General features: G+C 40.2%; 1 long non-coding RNA gene across 1 annotated transcript in view; it reads right to left on the bottom strand.

Moving 5' to 3' along the window:
* Window positions 1-2,413: 2,413 nt before the first annotated feature.
* Window positions 2,414-24,791, bottom strand: part of LOC141421654 (uncharacterized) — a 107,069-nt gene continuing 84,691 nt past the window's right edge. The window contains exon 3 of the long non-coding RNA XR_012446314.1: window positions 2,414-5,199. This is a non-coding gene — a long non-coding RNA (uncharacterized lncRNA). The remainder of the gene's footprint in view (window positions 5,200-24,791) is intronic.

The raw sequence follows: 24,791 nt of genomic DNA, 5'->3' as shown, positions 1-24,791 counted from the left end.
GTCACTGCTCCTCAAAATAGAAAAAAGAATCACACACTGTGTGTTTTCCTTTGTTTTTTTGTTCATTTTTTCATGCTGGGGATTGATCCTTGGGCATCACGAATTCTAAGCATGAACTCTACCAGTGAGCCACAACCCCATCCCCTCCTCCTGTGCATTTCTGCTACATCACAGAACACTATCATGTGCACACTGGGGATATGTGTTACACTTGATGCAAAGCCTCTCCTTCTATGAATATTTTCACGGAAGCCAGGTTCTGTCCCAGTTAAGTGACTTAATCAAATGAGCATGTTGCATTTGTGTTGTGAAGGAATGTCTGTGACCCCACCACACATACATACCTTAACTTTGTGAAACCTTCTGTAACATTCTAGGAAGCACAGCAGAACTCCCAATATTTGAAAGTTGTGGCTCCAAAGAAAAGTTATGCCAGGATGAAAGGAGAGGAGGAAAAATGGGCTAAGACTGCAAGCTGTCAACTCTGGTAAGAAAGTGTCAGGTAACCTGCCTATCCTCCAGGTCCCTCCATCCCTCATTTAAGGAAAGACACCTCTTCCTTTTACTCTTCCCCAACTCTGCCTCGTCAGTTACTTGGACCCAGAAGGATTCAATAAGAACAGAAAGTCAGATGTTTCTAATGGTTATTCTGCCTCCTGTCAGCTTCCCCTTAAACTCTTCCTAGCAGTTGTGGTGTAGCTCACAGTTAGAGTGCATGCTTAGCATGTGGGAGACCCTGGGTTCAATCTTCAGCTTACATATTAAAGAAAAATCTTAAATTCATCCAGGTACCAGAAAGTCTCAATGCTAGGCTATTTGAAATTCAATGCCTCGCCAACCATGACCCTGTTGTTTAAAATGCCTTCTACTTTCAAGAACTTACTAATATCTGCTTCAACAGTTCTACTTACACCAAAATGGTTTGTCTCTTTTTGTTTCATAAGAAAGTTTCTGCACTTCTTCTTGTCACTTACACATCTATTGCCCCTCCCCAGACATTCCATGTTCCTCCCTGGACTGTCTCTGTACCTATCACAATCTTTGGACAATCATTTCGACCCCAGAGCTCTCCTGGAATCTGGCACAGCAAAGCTGCTTAGTAAATGCTTTTGGAATAAATAATGGATGTCTAGATCCCATTTTCCACGGATATTTCTTCCACCTAAATATAAAGTATTTTAAGAAATAAATTGGCTACCTGATCCTTTGGTATTTTCAGCCATGTTTAAATATCGTTAGTGATTGCTGAAGACAAGATCTTTTCATATTTGCTTATCATGGTATAATATGGAAAAAATTTAGGACATTTAAATGCCTTTTCAAATAGTATATGATCTTTCATTGTTAAAAAAAAAGCGCCTTTCTTTTTTTTTTTTAAATTGTTTATTCACTTTATTCATATGTGCATACACTGTTTCAGCCATCTTTCCCACACACACACACACCACCCCTCCTCCTTCCTCCCCACCCCCTTTGCTTCCAGGCAGAACCTGTTCTGCCCTCTTCTCCAATTTTGTTGAAGAGAAAACATAAGAGATAATAAGAAAGACATAGCGTTTTTGCTAGTTTGAGGTAACGATAGCTACACAGAGAGATTCCTAGCATTGCTTCCATGAACAAGTGTATTACAACGCACATTTGTTCATCTCTGCCAGACCTCTTCACCACTTCCTGGGCACCTTCCCTAGTGGCCTCTGTCAGTTTGAGATTATTTGCTCCTCTACAGTGGGCACATCAAACACTTTCAAGTGTTTCCTGCCTTTCTCTATTCCTCCTGTAAGAGTTCTCCCCTTGGCATGTTACCCATGTCCAATAGTATTACTGCATTTGTTTTAGGTCTAAAGTCTGCATATGAGGGAGAACATACGATTTCTGGTCTTCTGAGCCTGGCTAACTACGAAAAAGCGCCTTTCAATTTGCATTGAGTCTTGCTTTCTCTAGAAAATCATTTATTCCCATGCAGTAGGCTAGGAAAAAAAAAAAAAGATTGAAAAAGCCTGATTTTTTCCCAATCAGCCTGAAAGCCATTTTTAGCTTTTAAATTGTACTTTCCATAAACAAAGGCTAAGGAATTTCAACACAGAAGCAGCTCCCTCAGCCTTCCAGCACGTTGGATGACAGAGGTGAGTGTGGGAGCGCTGGGAAGAATTCACTGACAAAGGTATCTCATGGGCTTTTCAAAGACAGCCCAGGACACTGGAAGGAATCCATCTGCAGGGCTCAGTCCTGGCCTGTCTCCCCCATTGGTTTTGCTTTTGTGGTGCTGGGGGATTGCACATCAAAATAATCCTTCATGCTTAGAAAAATTCAGATCTATCTAAAACTCTAATAATATCTCTTCTTCACATTAGATTTTCCTCTCAAATATTGTTAGAAGGAAAAGTTCAACAGATTTGCAGTTTAGTAGTATTTGCAGTTTAAATAAACTTGATAAATGATCATCCAATCATGTAGGCATCCTCCATATAGGCTAATTTATGTCTTATAAACAGAAATATTCTCTCTTGAAGATAAGATTCACATCACATATGCAATTTATTATACCTCCCTTCATCACAGTGGTGGTGGGCTCTAGCATTTTGGATGATTGGCAGAAAGAAAGGGGTACATCAAACTTTATCATATTTTCAGCTTTAATAAAATATCCCTGTTTCTTACACTTTTTGTTCTATTTTCTCAACTACTGATCTGCCCTTATCAAGACTGCAGTGTCTGCACGTTTTTGTTAAGATGGGCCAAATCTTACTAAAGGTAAAAGGATGACTGGGAAGAAGTGGCAAGGACAGGGTGGCAGGGACTGGGGTGGGGCAAAGTCCTGGTCCCACTTCTCTAGGCTTTGCCTGTCAATTTTTAAAAGAAAGTACAAGTCATCTCATCTTCTCCTAACCTGCATAAAGTAAGAGCTGTAGGGCTTGTCACTGGAACCTGCAGTCCTGGGGTTCTGGGTTTCACAATGTAGCTGCATGATCTGATGCATAAAGAGTATCTCTACGGTGAAGCTGCTCCAAATTCTTCCTCAGGCTCCATGTAGCAAGTGAGATCAACTGCTATAAAGTCACTTTGCTCACAGAGAGTTTTAAGTTTCTCCTGGGAGCTCTGGTTCTCTGATGTGGGCTCACCAGTATAGCTCTGAGAAGCTGCCAGGAACTTGCCTTACCACTCATGCTCATCATCAAGCTGGAGCTCCAAATCCTGAAGCTCCCTCCATTATCTACTCTTATCTTGGGTCAGCCAGCTGATGGTCTCTGCTTTCTCTTCTTGAAGCACTTCTGTGCTGCCCCATGGGTTTTGTAGAGGGCAATGCACTTTCCAATGACACCCTAGAGAGCTGTGTGCACAATGTTGTAGTCCTTCTTCATGCTCCATGTCTTCTGACATGACCTCCAGGAACCAGCTCTCCTCAGACACACTGTTGTCCCTGCTTCTCCAGCTCAGTGTGGGGAAGGGCTGGCAGGTGAGCAATGCACAAGCAGGTTGCCTTCATCTTCTTTGGCTGCCCTTACCACCGTAGCTGCACTTCCCCAGCCACCATGGCTTCTCAGCTCTCTAGATCCTCTGCCATGGACAGATTGGGCCCAGGAGCCTCTTCATCCTTTTGTCTACACCATCTCCTTCCCCAGATAGAACAAGGAGGCTCAGCTGGGTCTGCAGCTGCTGACTCTGCTGGCTGTTGGCTCTCAGGTGCCCCTGGGTGTTCTGCACCTCCTGGGGGGGGGCTATCTCAGCTTCCATAGTGCTCTGAACCTCCACATGCTGCAGCTGGTCCAGGCAATGGGTCTGCATCAGATACTGCTGGTTCTTGGGTGTCTCTGTCTTGCAGATTGACTGCTGGTAGACAGTCACGTGCTGTTGATGGGCCACACATCCTGCCACTGATGGTTCAGGCACTGTTCTTGCTGCTCCTGCAGACCCAGAGTCTCTTGGCTTTTTAGCTCCACCATCGCCTTGAGCTTGTCCAGGTTTTCCTGAAGCTGGCCCAGTGTCTTGGCCAGGTTCTTGACATTTGACTCTGACAACAGGGCAATGGTCAACTTCATGTCATTCCTCAGCCTGACAAGCCATCCTGGAGTTGGCCAGTTGCTCCTTGAGCATGGAGTTTGGCAAGATCTTCTGGCTGATGCTATGATCATTCTCCATGCAATTAATGTTCTTCTTGCCATCGTCCACCTGCTTGTCCTGATTTTGGCTGTTCCTGCTACTGGTTGAGGGGACTCAGTCTTTTATTGTCATGCACCTGGGCACCTAGCTGTCCTGCCAGGTTCTCTAGATCCTTCCTCAGCTGCTGAGCCTCTCCATCCAGCCACTGTTCTGTCTCAGTAGGGTCTGCTGGAGGCTGTGGGAGTGGTGGTTCCACCAGGTGGATCCTCAGATCCACCAAGATAGTCTCTAGCAGGAGTACTTCTCTGGAGCTGTGCTTCTTATCCTCTTTCAGGATGGAATCTGTGCCAATATTTGCCCCATCTGGCTCGAGGACTGCAGCAGCAAGGCCTCAGACATCTCCAGCTTCTTCTGCAGCTTCCCATGCTGGGCCTCATGACCTTTTTCTCAGTCATAAGTACTTGAAGTCCCTCTTCCAGTTGTGAATTCTTCTTCTGCAGGGTGGTCTTGTTCTTGCACAAGTTAAGGGCATCTTGCTCCAGATCCTTCTTATTCACAGATGTTGTTGCTTCCCAGTTGATAAAATGATATAGCCTCATACTCAAGCACTTTGATCCCAGAGATACCAGTGTCTGATGAAGGGACACTGGCCACTAACACAGTATCATGAGCAGTTGGTGCAGAAGCAGCATGGTCTTGGGGCACATTCTCAGGGGAGTTATATTCACCAGCAGTGGTTATCTCAGGGTTACCATCATTTTTTACTTTTTTCTTCTTCCTTACTGCAGGAACACCAGGAATGGTCCTCTGCTGATACTCTGATTTTTCTCAGCTGCAACCAATTTCTTCTGTCTAGTTTCTTCAAACATGTCCAGGCTGGGGCAAGGAAGATGTGGGGGCAACAGGACCCCAGTCTCAGACTCCACTGCAATCCCAGCAGGCACTGTGATCCTTCTCTTCCAATAATCACCATGATCTTCCTCCTCCAACTCCCAGGAGTCACCATGATCCTCCTCTTCCAACTCCTTGCAGAGGTATGAGCCAGAAGAAGCAGATCCAAGGTGATGCCAGGCAACAAGGAAAGTGGAATGTAGATATGGCCTACATCAGTAAGTGAGAGAAATGAAGGAGAGAAATGAGGGATCAGTAGGATTCACAATGAGAGCTGGTACAGTCCCCATCCCCCAGCTCTGCCTGGATACCTATACACAGCTTTAAAGTCAATGTTTCATAGCTTCCTTGACAGAGTTCTAGTTACCTGCAGGACCTAAGAGGCAGCTCTCTGGCCACTGTCCTGGATCCTCCTGCACTGCAGAACCCTGACCAGGGGTCCTTGGACCCTAGGCCTTAGGAGGTAGGTGATAATGCTCAGCAGGGGCCACTGTATCACTTTACAGTACCTTTTCTGACTCCTTACAGTGATGTCCCATACTTTCACAGTTTAGAAACATCCTCCATGGTATACCCCATTCAGTCCTCCAGACAGTACCCTTTCCAATACCTCTCCTTTCTTGAAGTTCCCTGATCTCTGTAGAGTATCTGATGCCCTTTCCAGTTGAATCCAGTACTGGTTTCCTACTTCCCAGCTGCTTTTCCTCATACATCTTCAAGTTACCCCTCTCCTCTCAGAGTGGCTCTTGGTCCATCAGCCATTATGCTTGGATTCTTTTCCAAGAGTAAACTAGGACTGAATCAAAGTTCTCCAGCATAAGTAAGTGGGCCTTATGATCCCCTCTGAGTATGTCTGTACCCCACCGCCCTCTTCTCCATCTCAAGAACAGCCCATCCACCTGAGCCCTTAAAGGTCTTTCCCCAGCAGACCTTTTCTGAAAAATTTCAGATCATTTCTTATTCTTTCCCCTTCCCTTCCCTTCCTCCTGGCCTTCATTCTTCAAGGAAATGTTATGTCCTAGAGATGCTGTCTTCTCAGAAGTCTTTACCCCTCTCCTTCTCCGGCCAGCCATCTCCTGCTCAGCAATTTCCCCCTCTTTCATCTCTAGTTTCATTAATTTGGGTCTTTTCTCTTGTTCTCTTAGCTACTTTGGTTAAGGGTTTTGTTTCTTTGATTCTTTGTGTTGTTTTTAGTAACCATTTCATTAGTTTCTACCATACCTGAGTCACTGGCTCCTATATTTGTCAGGCATTTCCATGAAGGAACTCACTCAGGGCAGACAGCTCTCAAGACCACCTTGGCCCAGCATTTTTATGTCCTCAAACTCTCCAGCATAAGTAAGACGGTATATGAAAGGTGCAGTCTTTGTGCCAGAAACAATCCCCAACAAGGGCCCAGATATAAATATTTGCTGGTGTTTGCGCCGTCTCAGGATGGGTGGAAGCTTTCCCTACTCGGACTGAGAAAGTGGCCAGGTGCCTGTTAAAGGCAATCATCCTTTAACATTGATTCGGAATACCTGTGTCTATTGGGTCGGACAATGGGCTGGCATTTGTGTCTGAGGTGGTACAGTTGATGACTAAGGGATTAGGAATAACTTGGAAGCTACACATGGCCTACCACCCTCAGAATGCAGGGAAAATAGAACATATAATCAGGAAAATTGCAACTGGAAAAACTATGCTAGGAGACCCACCTACAATGGGATCAATTACTGCCCATAGCCTTACTCAGGATGAGGTCAAGCCCCACCAAATGGACAGGTCTCTCCCCTTTGAAATTCTTTTTGGGCATTCACCCCCTTTAGTCAAGAGCCTGTGAAGTGACCTTAAGGAAATAGGTGACCTCATCCTAAAACAGCAGATACAAGCCCTTGGGTTGACTCTCTCAAAAATCAATGACTGGGTAAGAGACTCCCTTGTTAGCCTAACAACTCCCACACACCCTTATAAACCAGGGGGAAAGCTGTTTGGGTAAAGGAATGGAATGTTTACCCTCAAAAGGAGGGGCCCTTTTGTTGTTGTTTTGTCCATCCCCACCATATTTAAAGTAGCAGGTATCGGAGATCCACCACAGCCGAGTGAAGCCAGTTTTTCTCCAACAGGAGTACATCCCTGATCTAACGTCACCATAAAAGATCACCCTTTGGAACACCTGTGCTCTTCCCTGGCAGGAGCCTGCTCCCAGGAGACAACAGGAGACCACAAATGCTGAGATGTCTGCCCTGCTCTAGTCACTTCAGAAGCTGACTAGTCTATGCACAGTGGAAGTTGGAGGAGTTGCCCATCTCACCTTTGAGGATGAATACCTTCCGTGTTTTCTTCTTGCTAATCTTAGTCAGCTCTCTACCTGGGGATACTCATCTTGGACTGTGACTCATATATGCGCACTACCCAAGTGGAAAGTGTTGTTATCAAAACTCTGGTTTTCCACACTTATTATTCTTGTGCAGACCTGAAAGGGATGGAATCCCAATGACCAGGAAGCTGGTTCTCAACCCTAGGTGGGTTCAAGACCTTAATAGGGACAATGTCCTTGTCTTAGGAGCATGCCTGATATTACCCTGCATAATCCTCCTGGTACTGCGGTCTTTCAGGACCATTATGGAAGCCACTATAAGAAAAAAAAAAAAAAAACGACAGCTGCTCATGTAATGGCACTAGGGGAAAGATAAACCCCTAGATCAAGATGATGCTCTTGACCCAAAAGTGGGTCTGAGCATCAAAGAGGGGAATGTGACAGGAAGGCAGGGAGGGGAAGGGAGATAATGAGTGCTACAGTGAAACAAAGAAAAGCCAGGCTTGGGGAATGTTACTTGGAGCGAGACCAGAGAAGGGTCACCTCGCCCCAGAGGTTAAAGTGGCCAATAAAATAACATGTGACTATGTATGGGACAATATGTAAACCCCATTTCTGTAACCTGCTCTAAATGGTAGATAAGGAAGGCCCTCTTTGTTCTCAGGGCTCAGCCTTTGGACTTGAGTTTGCTGAGTTGCTGCTGGCCTGCTTAATAAACTTGCTTCCCAAAAGCTTTGGTACCCTCTCTGTCTCTGTGTGAGCCCTCCTGCAACAGTTAGACTACTTTCCCATTTTCAAGCTGAAAGAACTGAAATACAAAGAAACTAGACTGCGCTCCCAAAGTTACACAGATGATGAAACTAGCATTTAATACAGGCAACCAAGTGCGTGGGCCCTTCATAGGACACCACCATGCTTCCTTGAATGGTCCCATCAGCAGGAACATGGTTTCTCATCATCACAACAGACTTTCTGGAAGTTACCATTCCATTTCTCATTTCTGTGACTTATGAGTTGGAGATGGCCTCAAAAATGGGAAATACATATACCACATATCTCTGAGTAAAAACTGGTGAATCATATATTAAGGCCTCCTAGAAAAAGGGAATATCCTTGGAAGCCTGTGCTCTGGGGATCCATTCTCAGGATTTTATTTATGTATTTATAAACAAGGTCATGCTTTGATCCCTGGCTGGCTTAAAAGTTACAGTCCCTGTGCCTCAATCTCCCAAGTACTGGGCTTCCAGGTGTACAGCAGCATGCTAGGCTTCATTCTCAGTAATTTGTGTTTTTCAAATGATTATTTTTAAATGCAGCCCACTTTAGGCTGGGGAATGCAATAATGGTTTATGACCTGTCAGTCTCCCCAGTTAAGTGAACCTAGAATGCAGGCTATCATGCTAATCAGACAATAAGCAAAACTACAGGCTGGAAGGAAAGCCCCGATGATCTTGGTTTATGTCATGTATAGTGGAATGGCCAGATACTTATTTCCTACAATTCTGGAGGTTGGAAATTCTAAGATCAGGGTATCAACTTGGTAAAGGCCTTCGTGTTTTGTCCTTGCATGACAATATTGCAGAAAAGCCAATGGAAACAAATACTGTGTCCTTCATGGTAGACATGCAGAAGAGCAAAAGAACTTAAGCCAGTCTCTGCCATTGTGTTTATAAGGCACTAATTCATACTTGAGACAGAGCTCTCAAGACATAATCACTTCCCCAAAGGCCCCACCTCTTAACACCATCACCGTAGGGAGTAACCATCTACATGAATTTAGGAGGGGACACACTAAAACCATGGCAGTCACATACTAGGTTGCTTTTATTATTTATCAAGGGTCATACTATGCTGTGTTGGCTTAACTCTCACTTGCAATACCTATTTCTAGATCTGTCAGACTTCATTTCTCCATGTGTATTCAAGTTCCTTATCATTTTAATGAAGAAATAAGGAAGGAAATCCTAAGAGTCATTGCCTATTTTAGAACTGCTGTGTTACAGAAGGGCAATTACTAGTAGTGCTATAGAGCGTGGTCATCCAAAGTGTTTTTAGTTTACATTGCTCTATCAGCAGTAGGTTGGTCAAATCAATTTTTCAAATCGATTACGCCTATATTTGAGAGGGCTTGTGTTTGGACATTAGCACTGATTATAAATTTTAATCATAAAACTTCTATATCATTTTAAGTACTCTCGTAATCAATGATGTCCTGTAACCATTAAACTTAAAGAACTGAAACAACAGAGTACAATAAGTAAGCCTAGGATTCAGTTATCCCTAAGAATAATGGCTGTATCATTTAGTAACTAAGCAAGGGCATGAAAGCACTCGACCCTCGATTCTCTCTCTCTAAATGAGAATACATATTTTCTTTACAGAGTTCTGATAAGGAAGAAATCAGCACTACGAAGGTACTTATTACTCAATCTCACATGGCTTATCAAATAAATGGTGATTTCTGTCCTCATACCCATCTTTTTGTTATATTGGCCTTTAATTACAATTACTAACATTAACTCCAATAATATCTGCTAACTATTGTATACTTAGGTGCAAATTCTTTAGTTTTCTTTACTTCTACCACAGCACCTATAGCAGTTGCATTATTTCAAATATATTTGTTAATCACTGTTTCCACTGCCCCCATAGTAATAGTTCAATATTAATCATTTTTTAGTTCCATTATCTATAAAATGCCAGTTTTCTAGCAGGTGCTCTGTATTATTTTTATTTTTTTGTGAAAAAATAATAGATGCAAGTCAATTAGAAAGATACCTTGTAGTAAACTTAGTTGGTGCAGGGAGGGTGTTAAACAGCAAACATTCTGTAATTCCTGGTGTATCAGGGTTCTCAGAGAAACAGAACCAATAGGATATCTATGTCTACATAAATATCTACATTAGTCATATACTGCATAGTAAAAAAATGCTTTGGTCAAAAAAGGACAACAAACATCACAATGGTTCCATAAGATTACACCCCCCAGTGATGACAGAGCAGACTCAATTTGGGTAAGCACACTACAATATACTCACATCAACAAAATCACTTAGTAACACATTTTGCAGCTTATTTGCTGTTATTAAGCAATGTATGACTATGTGTAGGTCTGTGTATGTGAAAACATAAGAAATTGGCTCACTGCCTCCCATAATTCTGGAGGCTGAGAATTTGCTGTTTGCAAACTTTGCAAACCAGGAGAGCAAGTGATGTAGTTTCAGTCTATGTCCCAAAGCCTGTAATCCAAGATAACTGATGGTCAAATTCCAGTCCAAGTCCACAAGAAGACTGAGGTTCAAGCTGGAAAACAGGCAGGCAGAAAGCAAATTCTCACTTACTCTGACTCCTGTTCTATTCAGGTCTCCACAGATTGGATGAATCCCACCCCCATAGTGAAGGGCAACATGCTTTCCTCAGCCTACTGATTGATGTGTTAATCTCATTCTGAAATATCCTCATAGACAGATCTAGAATAATGATTAGCCTAGAATCTTTTCGAAAGAACCTTTCTTACCTTGGGTTAAGTAAACATTTCTTAGGTGTAATATCAAAATCATAACCCATAAGGGAACAAATTGTTAAGGGCTGGGAGGGTAGTTCATGGCAGAGCACTTGCCAAGCATGCTCAAGGCCCTGGGTTTAATTCCCAGCTCTGAAAAAAAGAACAAACTGTTAAATTGGACTCCAACATTAAAAACATCTTCTCTATGAAATATACTGTTTATAAAGAATCAAAAAGCCAGGCAGATGGCATACATCCCAGCACCTGGTGGCTGAAGCAAGAGGATCATGCGTTCAAGAGAAGCTGGGGCTACATAGTGACACTTGTCACTATAAAGAAAAAAAAGAATGAAAAGACAAACCAAAAACAGGGAGAAAATATTTTGATAATTTATATTTCTTTAATAAAGGACTTGTATCCAGAATATATAATAATATAATAAACATAAAAAGGTAAACCCATCAAAATCACAGCAGACTTCTCAGCAGAAACATTAAAAGCAAGAAGAGCATAGGGTGAGATCTTCCAAGCACTGAATGAAAATAACTTCAATCCTGGGATACTTTACCCGGCAAAACTATCATTCAAAATAGATGGAACAATAAAAGTCTTCCATGATGAGCAGAAATTAAAACAATATATGACCACCAAGCCACCACTACAAAGATTCTCCAAGGAATTCTTCACACAGATAATGAAAGCAAACAAAACTATGAAAGGGCAGGCAATACCAAACCACAGGAGAAGAAAAGGCAAGAAAGTAAAGAGTAACATTGTTTCATCTATACATAATCAAACTCTTAATCATCAAAGACAACTACATAATAGGGATCACCACGTATTTATCAATACTAACACTGAATGTTAATGGACGAAATTCCCCCATTAAAAGACACCACTGGCAAACTGGATTAAAAAGGAAGATCCAACAATCTGCTGCCTACAGGAGACCCACCTTATTGACAGAAATAAGCACTGGCTGAAAGTGAAAGACTGAAAGAAGATTTACCAAGCCAATGGTCCCCAAAAACAGGCAGGAGTAGCCATACTTATCTCAGACAAAGTAGACTTCAAACCTACATTGATTAAATGAGATAAAGAAGGACACTCCATACTAATAAAAGGTGAAATACACCAAAAGGAAATAACAATTATCAACCTATCTGCACCCAACGTCAATGCACCCAATTTCATCAAACATATTCTGAAGGACCTAAAAACATATAGACTCCAACACAGTGATAGTGGGAGACCTTAATACTCCCCTATCACTAATAGATAAGTCATCCAAACAAAAAATCAATAAAGAAATTCTGGGACTAAAACACACCATGGATCAAATGGACCTAGCTGATATCTACAGAATATTTCATCCAACTTGTGCACAATAAACATTCTTCTCAGCAGCTCAGGGAACCTTCTCCAAAATTGATCATATCTTAGGGCACAAAGCAAGCCTCAGGAAATACAAGAAAATAGAAACAATGCATTCTATCTGACCACAATGCATTAAAACTAGAAATCAACAACAAAAACAGCAGTAAAAAACATGTAAAAAATTGGAAGATGAACAAGACATTGCTCAATGATGAATGGGTCATCAATGAAATAAAAGAGGAAATTAAAAGGTTCCTGGAAGTTAATGAAAATGAAAAGACAACCTACCAGAACCTATGGGACACAAAAAGGCAGTTCTAAGAGGAAAGTTTATAGCCATGAGTGCATATATTAAAAGGACAGAAAGATCTCAAAATATGACATAAAACTACAGCTCAAGTCCTAGAAAAACAAGAACAAGCAAATTCCAAAACAAGCAGAAGGAAAGAAATAATTAAAATGAGGGCTAAAATCAATGAAATAGAAACCAAAAAAACCATACAAAGAATCAATGAAACAAAACACTGGTTTTTTGAAAAAATAAATAAGATTGACAGACCCCTGGCAAACCTGACTAAAATGAGGAGAGAAAAACCCAAATCAGTAAAATCAGAAACGCAAAAGGGGAGATAACAACAAACACCACGGAAATCCAGGAAATCATCAGAGACTACTTTGAGAACCTACACTCTAATAAATTTGAAAATCTTGAAGGAATGGACAGATTTCTAGAAACTTACAACCACCCAAAACTGAACCAAGAAGATATTAATCACCTGAATAGATCTGTAACACAAAAAGAAATTGAAGCAGCAGGACCTGATGGATTCACTGCTGAATTCTATCAGACATTTAAAAAACTAATACCAAACCTCCTTACACTGTTCCATGAAATAGAAAGGGAAGGAACACTGGCTAACTCATTCTTTTTTTTTTTTTTTCCCACAGCACTGTGGTATCATGGCAGGCTGGGACTCTGGTCAGTGCCTGCCTTGAGCTCACTTTTTTTTATTGTTTTATTATTCATATGTGCATATAAGGCTTGGGTCATTTCTCCCCCCTAGCCCCCACCCCCTCCCTTACCACCCACTCTGTCCCCTCTCTCTCCCCCCCACCCCCTCAATGCATAGCAGAAACTATTTTGCCCTTATCTCTAATTTTGTTGAAGAGAGAGTATAAGCAATAATAGGAAGGAACAAGTGTTTTTGCTGGTTGAGATAAGGATAGCTATACAGGGAGTTGACTCACATTAATTTCCTGTGCGTGTGTGTTACCTTCTAAGTTAATTCTTTTTGATCTAACCTTTTCTCTAGTTCCTGGTCCCCTTTTCCTATTGGCCTCAGTTGCTTTTAAGGTATCTGCTTTAGTTTCTCTGCGTTAAGGGCAACAAATGCTAGCTAATTTTTTACGTGTCTTACCTATCCTCACCCCTCCCTTGTGTGCTAAAGCTTTTATCATGTGCTCAAAGTCCAATCCCCTTGTTGTGTTTGCCTTCGATCTAATGTACACATATGAGGGAGAACATACGATTTTTGGTCTCTTGGGTCAGGCTAACCTCACTCAGAATGATGTTCTCCAATTCCATCCATTTACCAGCGAATGATAACATTTCATTCCTCTTCATGGCTGCATAAAATTCCATTGTGTATAGATACCACATTTTCTTATCCATTTGTCAGTGGTGGGGCATCTTGACTGTTTCCATAACTTGGCTACTGTGAATAGTGCCACAATAAGCATGGGTGTGCAGGTGCCTCTGGAGTAACCTGTGTCACAGTCTTTTGGGTATATCCCCAAGAGTGGTATTGCTGAATCAAATGGTAGGACAACGTTTAGCTTTTTAGGTAGCCTCCAAATTTTTTTCCAGAGTGGTTGTACTAGTTTACATTCCCACCAACAGTGTAAGAGGGTTCTTTTTTCCCCAAATCCTCGCCAACACCTGTTGTTGGTGGTGTTGCTGATGATGGCTATTCTAACAGGGGTGAGGTGGAATCTTAGTGTGGTTTTAATTCGCATTTTCTTTATTGCTAGAAATGGTGAGCATTTTTTCATGTGTTTTCTGGCCATTTGAATTTCTTCTTTTGAGAAAGTTCTGTTTAGTTCACTTGCCCATTTCTTTATTGGTTCATTAGTTTTGGGAGAATTTAGTTTTTTAAGTTCCCTATATATTCTGGTTATCAGTCCTTTGATGTGTAGCTGGCAAATATTTTCTCCCACTCTCTGGGTGTTCTCTTCAGTTTGGAGACCATTTCTTTTGATGAACAGAAGCTTTTTAGCTTTATGAGGTCCCATTTATCTATGCTATCTCTTAGTTGCTGTGCTGCTGGGGTTCCGTTGAGAAAGTTCTTACCTATACCTACTAACTCCAGAGTATTTCCTACTTTTTCCTGTATCAACTTTAGAGTTTGTGGTCTGATATTAAGATCCTTGATCCATTTTGAGTTAATATTCATATAGGGTGATATACATGGATCTACTTTCAGTTTTTTGCAGACTGCTAACCAGTTTTCCCAGCAGTTTTTGTTGAAGAGGCTGCTATTTCTCCACCGTATATTTTTAGTGCCGTGGCAAAGACAAGTTGGTTATAGTTGTGTGGCTTCATATCTGGGTCCTCTATTCTGTTCCACTGGTCTTCATATCTGTTTTTGTGCCAGTAACATGCTGTTTTTATTGTTATTGCTTTGTAATATAGTTTGAAGTCAGGTATCGTGATACCTCCAGCATTGTTCTTTTGACTGAGTATTGCCTTGGCTATTCATGGGCTCTTGTGTTTCCAAATAAATTTAACGGTAGATTTTTCAATTAGTTTATGCTGGGTATTGAGGGGGTGGGGGGGAGAGGGAGGGGGCAGAGTGGGTGGTAAGGGAGGGGGTGGGGGCAGGGGGGAGAAATGAACCAAGCCTTTTATGCACATATGAATAATAAAAGAAAAAGGAAAAAAAAAAGCAACAACAATCAAAAAAAAATTTCTTTAATGAATGTCATTGGAATTTTGATGGGAATTGCATTAAACATGTAGATTACTTTTGGGAGTATAGACATTTTTACTATGTTGATTCTACCAATCCATGAGCATGGGAGATCGCTCCACTTTCTATAGTCTTCCTCAATCTCTTTCTTCAGAAGTTTATAGTTTTCCTTGTAGAGGTCATTCACATCTTTTGTTAGGTTTACACCTAGGTATTTGATTTTTTTTGAGGCTATTGTAAATGGAAATATTTTCATACATTCTTTTTCAGTTTGTTCAGTATTAGTGTATAGAAATGTTCATGATTTTTCTATGTTGATTTTATATCCTGCTACCTTGCTGTAGGTATTGATGATGTCTAGAAGCTTCTGAGTAGAGTTTTTTGGGTCTTTAAGGTATAGAATCATGTCATTTGCAAATAGGGATATTTTGACAGTTTCTTTACCTATTTGTATTCCTTTTATTCCTTCTTCTTGCCTAATTGCTCTGGCTAGGAATTCCAGTACTATGTTGAATAGGAGTGGAGATAGTGGGCATCCTTGTCTGGTTCCTGATTTTAGAGGGAATGGTTTAAGTTTTTCTCCATTAAATATACTGCTGGCTGTACATTTGTCATATATAGCTTTTATAATGTTGAGATACTTTCCTTCTATTCCTAGTTTTCTTAGAGCTTTTATCATGAAGTGGTGTTGGATCTTATCAAAGGCTTTTTCTGCATCTATTGAGATGATCAAGTGGTTTTTGTCTTTGCTTCTGTTAATGTGGTTTATTACACTTATTGATTTTCATATGTTGAACCACCCCTGCATTCGTGGGATGAAGCCTACTTGGTCGTGGTGAATAATCTTTTTGATGTGTTGTTGAATTCAGTTTGCCATTATTTTGTTGAGGATTTTTGCATCAATGTTCATTAAGAAGATTGGCCTATAGTTCTCCTTTTTGGAGGTGTCTTTGCCTGGTTTTGGGATAAGTGTAATACTGGCTTCATAAAATGTGTTAGGCAGTTTTCGTTCCCTTTCTATTTCGTGGAACAGTTTAAGGAGGGTTGGTATCAGTTCTTCTTTAAAGGTCTGATAGAATTCAGCAGAGAATCCATCAGGTCCTGGACTTTTCTTTTTGGGGAGACTCTTGATTGCTGCTTCAATTTCATTTTGTGTAATAGATCTATTCAGGTGATTAATTTCTTCTTGGTTCAGTTTTGGATGATCTTATGTATCTAAAAATCTGTCCATTTCTTTAGGATTTCGAATTTATTTGAATATAAGTTCTCGAAGTACTCTCTGACGATTTCCTGGACTTCCATAGTGTTTGTTGTTATCTCCCCTTTTGCATTCCTAATTCTACTAATTTGGGTTTTTTCTCTCCTCATTTTAGTCAGGTTTGCCAGGGGTCTGTCGATCTTGTTTATTTTTTCTAAGAACCAACTTTTTGTTTCATTAATTCTTTGTATGGTTTTGTTGGTTTCTATTTCATTGATTTAAGCTCTTATTTTTATTATTTCTCTCCTTCTATTTGTTTTGGGATTTGCTTGTTATTGTTTTTCTAGGAGTTTGAGATGTATCATTAGGTCATTAATTTGGGATCTTTCAGTCTTTTTAATATATGCACTCATGGCTATAAACTTTTCTCTCAGGACTACCTTTGCTGTGTCCCATAGGTTTGGGTAGGTTATGTTTTCATTTTCATTGACTTCCAGGAACTTTTTAATTTCCTCTTTTAATTCATCAATGATCCATTGTTCATTAAGGAATGAGTTATTTAGTTTCCAGCTGTTTGCATGTTTTTTGTCTTTACTTTTGTTGTTGAATTCTACTTTTACTGCATTGTGATCAGATAGTATGCACGGTATAATTTCTGTTTTCTTATATTTGCTGAGACTTGCTTTGTGTACTAGAATATGATCTATTTTGGAGAAGGTTGCATGGGCTGCTGAGAAGAATGTATATTGTGTAGAAGTTGGATGAAATGTTCTGTAGACATCAACTAGGTCCATTTGATCTATTGCATATTTTAGATCTTGGATTTCTTTATTGATTTTTTGTGTGGATGACCTATCTATTGATGATAATGGGGTGTTAAAGTCTCCCACAACCAAGGTGTTGGAGTTAATATATGCTTTTAGGTCTTTCAGGGTACGTTTGATGAAATTGGGTGCGTTGACATTGGGTGCATACAGGTTGATGATTATTATTTCCTGTTGGTCTTTTTCCCCTTTTATTAGTATGGAATGTCCTTCTTTATCTCAGTTGATCAATGTAGGCTTGAAGTCTACTTTGTCAGAGTTAAGTATTGCTATTCCTGCCTGTTTTGGGGGGCCATTAGCTTCATAAATCTTCTTCCAGCTTTTCTTGCTAAGCCTATGCTTATTTCTGTCAGTGAGATTGGTCTCCTGTAAGCAACAAATTGTTGGATCTTCCTTTTTAATCCATTTCGTCAAGCGGTGCCTTTTGATGGGCAAATTAAATCCGTTAACATTAAGTGTTAGTACTGATAGGTATGTGGTGATTCCTGTCATTTAGTTGTCTTAGTTGTTTGAAGGTTTGATTGTGTGTACCTAAGTTGAGGTTACTCTCTACTTTCTTGCTTTTTCTTTTCCTGTGGTTTGGTGCTGCCTGTCTTTTCATGGTTAAGTTGGGTTTCACTTTCTGTGTGCAGAACCCCTTGAAGAATCTTTTGTAGTGGTGGCTTTGTGGTCACATATTGTTTTAGTTTCTGCTTATCGTGGAATACTTTTATTGCTCCATCCATATTTTGAATGATAGTTTTGCTGACCAGAATATCCTGGGGTTGAAGTTATTTCCATTCAGTGCCCGGAAGATCTCATCCCATGCTCTTCTTGCTTTTAATGTTTCTGTTGAGAAGTTGCTGTGACTTTGATGGGTCTACCTTTGTATGTTACTTGTTTTTTCTCTTTTACAGCCTTCAATATTCTTTCCTTAGTTTCTGAACTTGTTGTTTTAATGATGATATGTCATGGGGTAGTTCTATTTTGATCTGGTCTGTTTGGTGTCCTGGAGGCCTCTTGCATCTGTATGGGAATATCTTTCTCTAGATTTGGGAAATTTTCCATTATTATTTTGTTGAATATATTACGCATTCCCTTCGCTTGCACCTCTTCTCCTTCTTCGATGCCCATGATTCTCAAGTTTGGTCTTTTGATGGAGTCGGTGAGTTCTTGCATTTTCTTTTCATAGGTCTTGAGTTGTTTAATTAATAGTTCTTCATTTTTTCCTTTAATTACCATTTCATCTTCAAGTTCTGAGATTCTGTCTTCTGTTTTTTCTATTCTGCTGGATTGGCCTTCCATTTTGTTTTGCAGTTCTGTTTCGTTCTTTTTTCTGAGGTTTTCCATATCCTGGCAGTTTTCCTCTTTAATGTTGTCTATTTTTGTCCTGAGTTCATTTATCCGTTGATTCATTGTGTTCTCTCTTTCACTTTGGTGTTTATACAGTGCTTCTATGGTTTCCTTTATTTCTTCTTTTGCTTGTTCAAATTCTCTACTTTTGTTGTTTTGGAATCTTGAGTGTCTCCTGTACATTTTGATTGACCATATCCAGTATCATATCTATAAAATTCTCATTGAGAACCTGTAGTATGTCTTCTTTTAAATTATTCTTGTGGGCTTCATTGGGTTCTTTGGTATAGTTTATCTTCATTTTGTTGGAGTCTGGATCTGAGTATCTGTTTTCTTCATTCCTCTCTGGTTCCTGCACTAATTTTTTGCTGTGGGGAAACTGGTTTCCCTGTTTTTTCTGTCTTCCCATCATTGTCCTTGGTGTTGTTACTGTCCCTGTACTGTGTGCAATTAAGTTTTCTAGCTTGTAATAATAACAATGGTAATATTTAGAATGGAAGGGTGAGAGGAGATGGAAAGCAAAGAAGTTTAAAAAAAGGGACAAACAAATAAACAGACAAGTAGGAAAAAACAAAACAAAGAATCAAACAAAAAAGTTTCAAAGATATAAACAAGGGAGCGTTAGTGTACTAATCAACAGTAAGCTGTACAGGCATTAAAGAGACAGAGAGAGGATTGAAAATAAAAAATAAAAAGAATAAAGATAAGAATAAAAATAAATAGGTAAATGAAAGAAATATATATAAATAAAATAAAACAAAATGAAAAATAGAAAATAAAAATAAAAATAAAAACTCCAAGTTCAAATGCAATGAAGTTTCATTCTTAATAATTTTGGTGTCCATCTCAGCCTCCAATCCAGGAGATGGTGCATCAGATGTTGTTCTGTAGTTGTCTCATCAAAGGGGATGCATAAAGTAGAACAAAACTGCACACACAAAAAAAAAAACCCAGAAAGTGTCCCAAGTTCAAATGTAATACAGTTTCAGTAAGTTTTTCAGCATGCAGGTGTAGTTCAGTTGTTTTCTCATCAAAGGTAGGGAGAGAGATAAAAAGAGTCTGGAGACAGTTCTGTGAATGGCTATCTGCAGCTGTGGCTTGCCTCTTGCTGCTGTCAGCCTGCTGTTGCTGGAGTCGTTATTTATGCAGATCTCTGGGGTGAGCTTAACACTTACCTGGTCCTGCAGGGTTTGTTTACTGAGAGTTCTCCTGTGTGCCAGCCTCTGCTACAAGCTTTCCCCTTTCCAAGCACACTGGGGGAGTTGACACTGCACCCGCTTTCTCTGGCCTGCATGTTTATTTACAGCTCACATGGGAAGTGGGTCTTCCCCTCTCCTGTGGAGTTTTCCTCCCACTGCCACTTTTACAAGCTTTCCTGCTCCTGATTGCTGAGCCGTGCTGCTGCTCCTGCTGGCCACCCCATATTTATTTACAGCTCACATGGGAGGTGGGTCTCCCCTCCTCTCCTGTGGAGTTTTCCTCCCTCCACCACTCTCACAAGCTTTCCCACTCCTGGTTGCCGGGCACACGCCCCTGCTCCTACTGGAGCCTCTCCAGCAAGGCCAGCTTGTTTATTTACAGTTCTGGGAAGGATTCCCCTCCCCCACTCTTTGGAGCTCAGGGTGCCCCACCCTCTTTGCCACGTGTCTTTATTGTTCTTATTGCTTATTACTTAGTTTCTCTTTTTTCCCCAGGTAGAGGTCGGTCTGTTCAGGGGGCTATGCTGTTCTGGCCTAGGGTTTTCTGTGGGAGTACCACATACCACTAAGCTCACCTTGTCCGTGTCTTCCCAAGCTGTCTGGGTGCAAATGACTGGTGGTCTGGGGGCCCTCCTGGTTTCTCCATGTAACATGAAGTGGAGATTCTCTGAACCAGCTGGAGATGTGGAGGGGTCAAAGTTTTTCCTCTTCTCGGTGGTTTTGCCTGCAAGGTGTGTCTCCAGCATCTATCCAAGATTTCACTATAGGAGGCATGCTTTCTGCTTCCTCCCTCTAGCTGCCATCTTGGAATTCTCCCCTAACTCATTCTTGAAGCCAATATTACTCTCATCCCAAAACCAGACAAAGACACCTCCAAAAAGGAAAATTATAGGCCAATTTCTTTAATGAATATTGATGCAAAAATCCTTAATAAAATAATGGCAAACTGAATCCAACAACACATCAGAAAGATCATACACCATGACCAAGTTGGCTTCATCCCAGAGATGCAGGAATGGCTCAACATACGCAAATCTATAAATATAACACAGCACATTGGGAGGGGGCCGGATGGGTGGTAAGGGGGGGAGCAGGGGGGAGAAATGACCCAAGCATTGTATGCACATATGAATAATAAAAAAAAACTGAAAAAAAGCACATCAATAGAAGCAAAGACAAAAACCACTTGATCATCTCAATAGACGCAGAAAAAGCCTTCGACAAGATCCAACACCACTTTGTGATAAAAGCTCTAAGAAAACTAGGAATAGAAGGAATGTGCCTCAACATTGTAAAGGCTATATATGACAAACCTGCAGCCAACATCATACTTAACAGTGAAAAACTGGAAACATTCCCCCTAAAATCAGGAACAAGACAAGGGTGCCCACTATCGCCACTCCTATTCAACATAGTACTGGAATTCCTAGCCAGAGCAATTAGGCAAGAAGAAGAAATAAAAGGAATACAAACAGGTAAAGAAACTGTCAAAATATCCTTATTTGCAGATGATATGATCCTATACCTTAGAGACCCAAAAAACTCCACCCAAAAACTCTTAGACACCATATACAGCTACAGTAAGGTGGCAGGATACAAAATCAACCTACAAAAATCATTAGCTTTTCTATACACCAACAACAAACAAACTGAGAAGGAATATATGGAAGCAATTCCATTCACAATAGCACCCCAAAAAATCAAATGCCTAGGAGTAAATTTAACAAAAGATGTGAATGAACTCTATAAGGAGAATTACAAACTCCTGAAGAGAGAGATTGAGGAAGATTACCGAAGGTGGAAAGCTCTCCTGTGCTCATGGATTGGTAGAATAAACATAGTAAAAATGGCTATACTACCTAAAGCAATCTACATGTTTAATGCAATTTCCATAAAAATCCCAATGACTTTTACCACAGAGATAGAAAAATCTACTCTATAGTTCATTTGGAAACACAAGAGACCGCAAATAGCCAAGGCAATACTCAGCAAAAAAAGCAATGCTGGAGGTATCACAATACCTGACTTTGAACTATATTACAAAGGAATAGCAATAAAAACAACATGGTACTGGCACAAAAACAGACATGAAGACCAGTGGAACAGAATAGAAGGTCCAGATATGAATCCACACAACTATACCCACCTCATTTTTGACAAAGGTGCCAAAAACATACGATGGAGAAAAGATAGCCTCTTCAACAAATGTTGCTGGGAAAAGTGGTTACCTGTCTGCAAGAAACTGAAACTAGATCCATGTCTATCACCCTGTAATAGTATCAACTCAAAATGGATCAAGGACCTAAATATCAGACCTGAAACTCCAAAGTTACTAAAGGAAGGAGCAGGACACACTCTAGAACTAATAGGTATAGGCAAGGACTTCCTCAGTACAACCCCGTCAGCCCAGCAACTAAGAGAAAGGATGGACAAATGGAACTTCATAAAATTAAAAAGTTTCTGCATAACAAAGGAAATGGCCTCTCAATTGAAGAGACTACCCACAGAGTGGGAGAAAATATTTGCCAGCTATACATCAAACAAGGGACTGATAACCAGAATATACAGGGAACTTAAGAAACTAAACTCTCCTAAAAATCAATGAACCAATTATATGGGCAGCTGAACTTAATAGAACTTTCTCAAAAGAAGAAATTCAAATGGCCAAAAAACACATGAAAAAAAACGCTCACCATCTCTAGCCATAAAGGAAATGCAAATCAAAACCACACTAAGATTCCACTTCACCCCTGTTAGAATAGCCATCATCAAAAACACCACCAACAACGTGTTAGCGAGGATGTGGGGAAAAAGGAACTCTAATCCACTGCTGGTGGGAATGCAAGCTTGTACAACTACTCTGGAAAAAAATTTGGAGACTCCTTAACAATCTAAACATAGATCTGCCATATAATCCTGCAATCCCACTCCTGGGGACATAACCAAAGAAATACAACACAGATTACTCCAGAGGCACCTGCACACCCATGTTTATTGTGGTGCTATTCACAATAGCCAAGTTATGGAAACAACCAAGATGCCCCACTATTGATGAATGGATCAAGAAAATGTGGTACTTGTACACAATGGAATTTTACTCAGCCATGAAGAAGAACGAAATCTTATCACTTGCAGGTAAATGGATGGAACTAGAGAGCATCATTCTGAGTGAGGTCAGCCAAACTCAGGAGACCAAAAATGTTCTCCCTCATATGCAGACTTTAGTTCTAGGGCAAATGCAGCAATATAGTTGGACTTGGATCACATGATGAGGGGAGAGCACATTTGGGTGATATAGAAATAGGCAGAAAACCCAAAACATGAAAGTGTTTGATGTCCCCGCTCCAGAGGAGCTAATATAGAAACCTTAGAGCAACAGAGGTTATCATGAGAAGGGGATCAGGAACCAGGGTAAAGATCAGTTAGAGATGAATCAACATGGGTCATAACACGTGTACACAAAAGCAATGCTAGGAATATTTCTGTATAGCTACTCTCAACTCAACTAGCAAAAATACTTTGTCTTCCTTATTTGGCTTGTCTCTTTTCTTCAACAAAACTAGTGATAAAGGCAGAACAAGACCTGCCTGGAACTGAGTGGGGAAGGAGGAAGAGGGTGGGGGAGGGGGCAGGGGGGAGAAACGACCCAAACAATGTATGCACATGTGAATAAAAGAATAAAAAAAAGAAAAGAAAAGACAAAATAAAAACAGGGAGAAAATATTTTTCTTTAATATTTTGATAATTTATATTTCTTTAATAAAGGACTTGTATCCAGAATATATAATAAACTGTGAGAACTCAATAATGAAAACAATCCAATAGTAAAATACCAAGTAGTCTGGACAGATAATTTACCAAGAGGATATGTGGATAGTTAAAAAAAAAAAAGCCAGAATCATTCATCAATAGGAAAAGGCAATTTTGACCATAACAGGTTTTCACTACACATCTGCTAGAATGTCTAAAAAGGAGATTCTTACATGGCTGGTAGGACTGTAACATGTTATAATTATGTTCTACTAAGGCTAAACATGACACTACCATATGATCCATTAATTGCGCTTTTGATGTTCATGACAGAAAATTGAAAAATTATGTTGACAACAAATCTGTACATAAATATTCATACTAGCTTTATTCATCATAGTAAAAAAAATGGCAGTTAACCCAGGTGTCTTTCAATAGGTGAATGGTTAAACAGATTGTGGCAAATCCATCTGTACCATGGAATTCTACTCAGCAAAAGAAGACATAAAGAAGAAAGGAAGGAGGGAGTGAGGGAGGAGGGAAGGACCTACTGATAAATCTTTGTGTGCATTTCCAGGAAATTATATTTATGGAAAAATGTAATCCCAAAGATTATATACTAAAATAATCTCATTTATGTAATGTTTACAAAATGATAAAATTTTGGAAATGAACATATTAGTGGTTGCTAGAATTCAAAATAAAGAGCTGTACTTAATAAGTAATTGATGCTTTTCATATCATTACCTAAAATTTAAAATTACAGGTCCAGAATAAGCATGGGTTTCTTGAGTATTTTTTGTTTTTTGCTTTGGTCTCTGTGTAGCCCAAGCTCACATCAAATTTGTGATTCTCCTGCCTTAACCTCCCAAGTGCTAGGATTACAACACCAGACCCTGCTCCTCAGTATGTTTTTAATTAGTTTGGGAGTTTGGAGGGGGTTGTTTGGCTTTGGGTTTGGTTTGGTTTCTGGTTTTGTTCTTGTTTATGTTTAAGACATAAGGTTCTCACTATGCAGTAAAGGCTGACTGGGAACTTGGAATCCTCCTACCTCAGTCTCTCAGGTTCTGGGATTACTGACATGTGCCACCATGCCTGGCAATTTGGTGTTTTTTAATGTCCTGATGTGCTTGACTTCCAAAAAGCATTAGCCATTTGAAGAGCACACCAAGCTCTTAAGATTAAATCTATCAGTTGTTAAGTCATGCTTGCTCAGCATTGGCTTTTTCTTTTGGTTACACTTTTTCTTCTCAACTGGCACAAATGTTATCTGGGAGATACAGTGATTTTGGGCAGAAGCTTTTCAGAAGTTAAGGTAAAACAAAAGCATGGGAGAAAGGAATGGAAAA

This window comes from Castor canadensis, chromosome 3 (assembly GCF_047511655.1).
Source record: "Castor canadensis chromosome 3, mCasCan1.hap1v2, whole genome shotgun sequence".
NCBI lineage: Eukaryota > Metazoa > Chordata > Mammalia > Rodentia > Castoridae > Castor > Castor canadensis.
The sequence above is the reverse complement of the archived record's forward strand: the minus strand, read 5'-3'. Positions and strand labels throughout refer to the sequence as shown.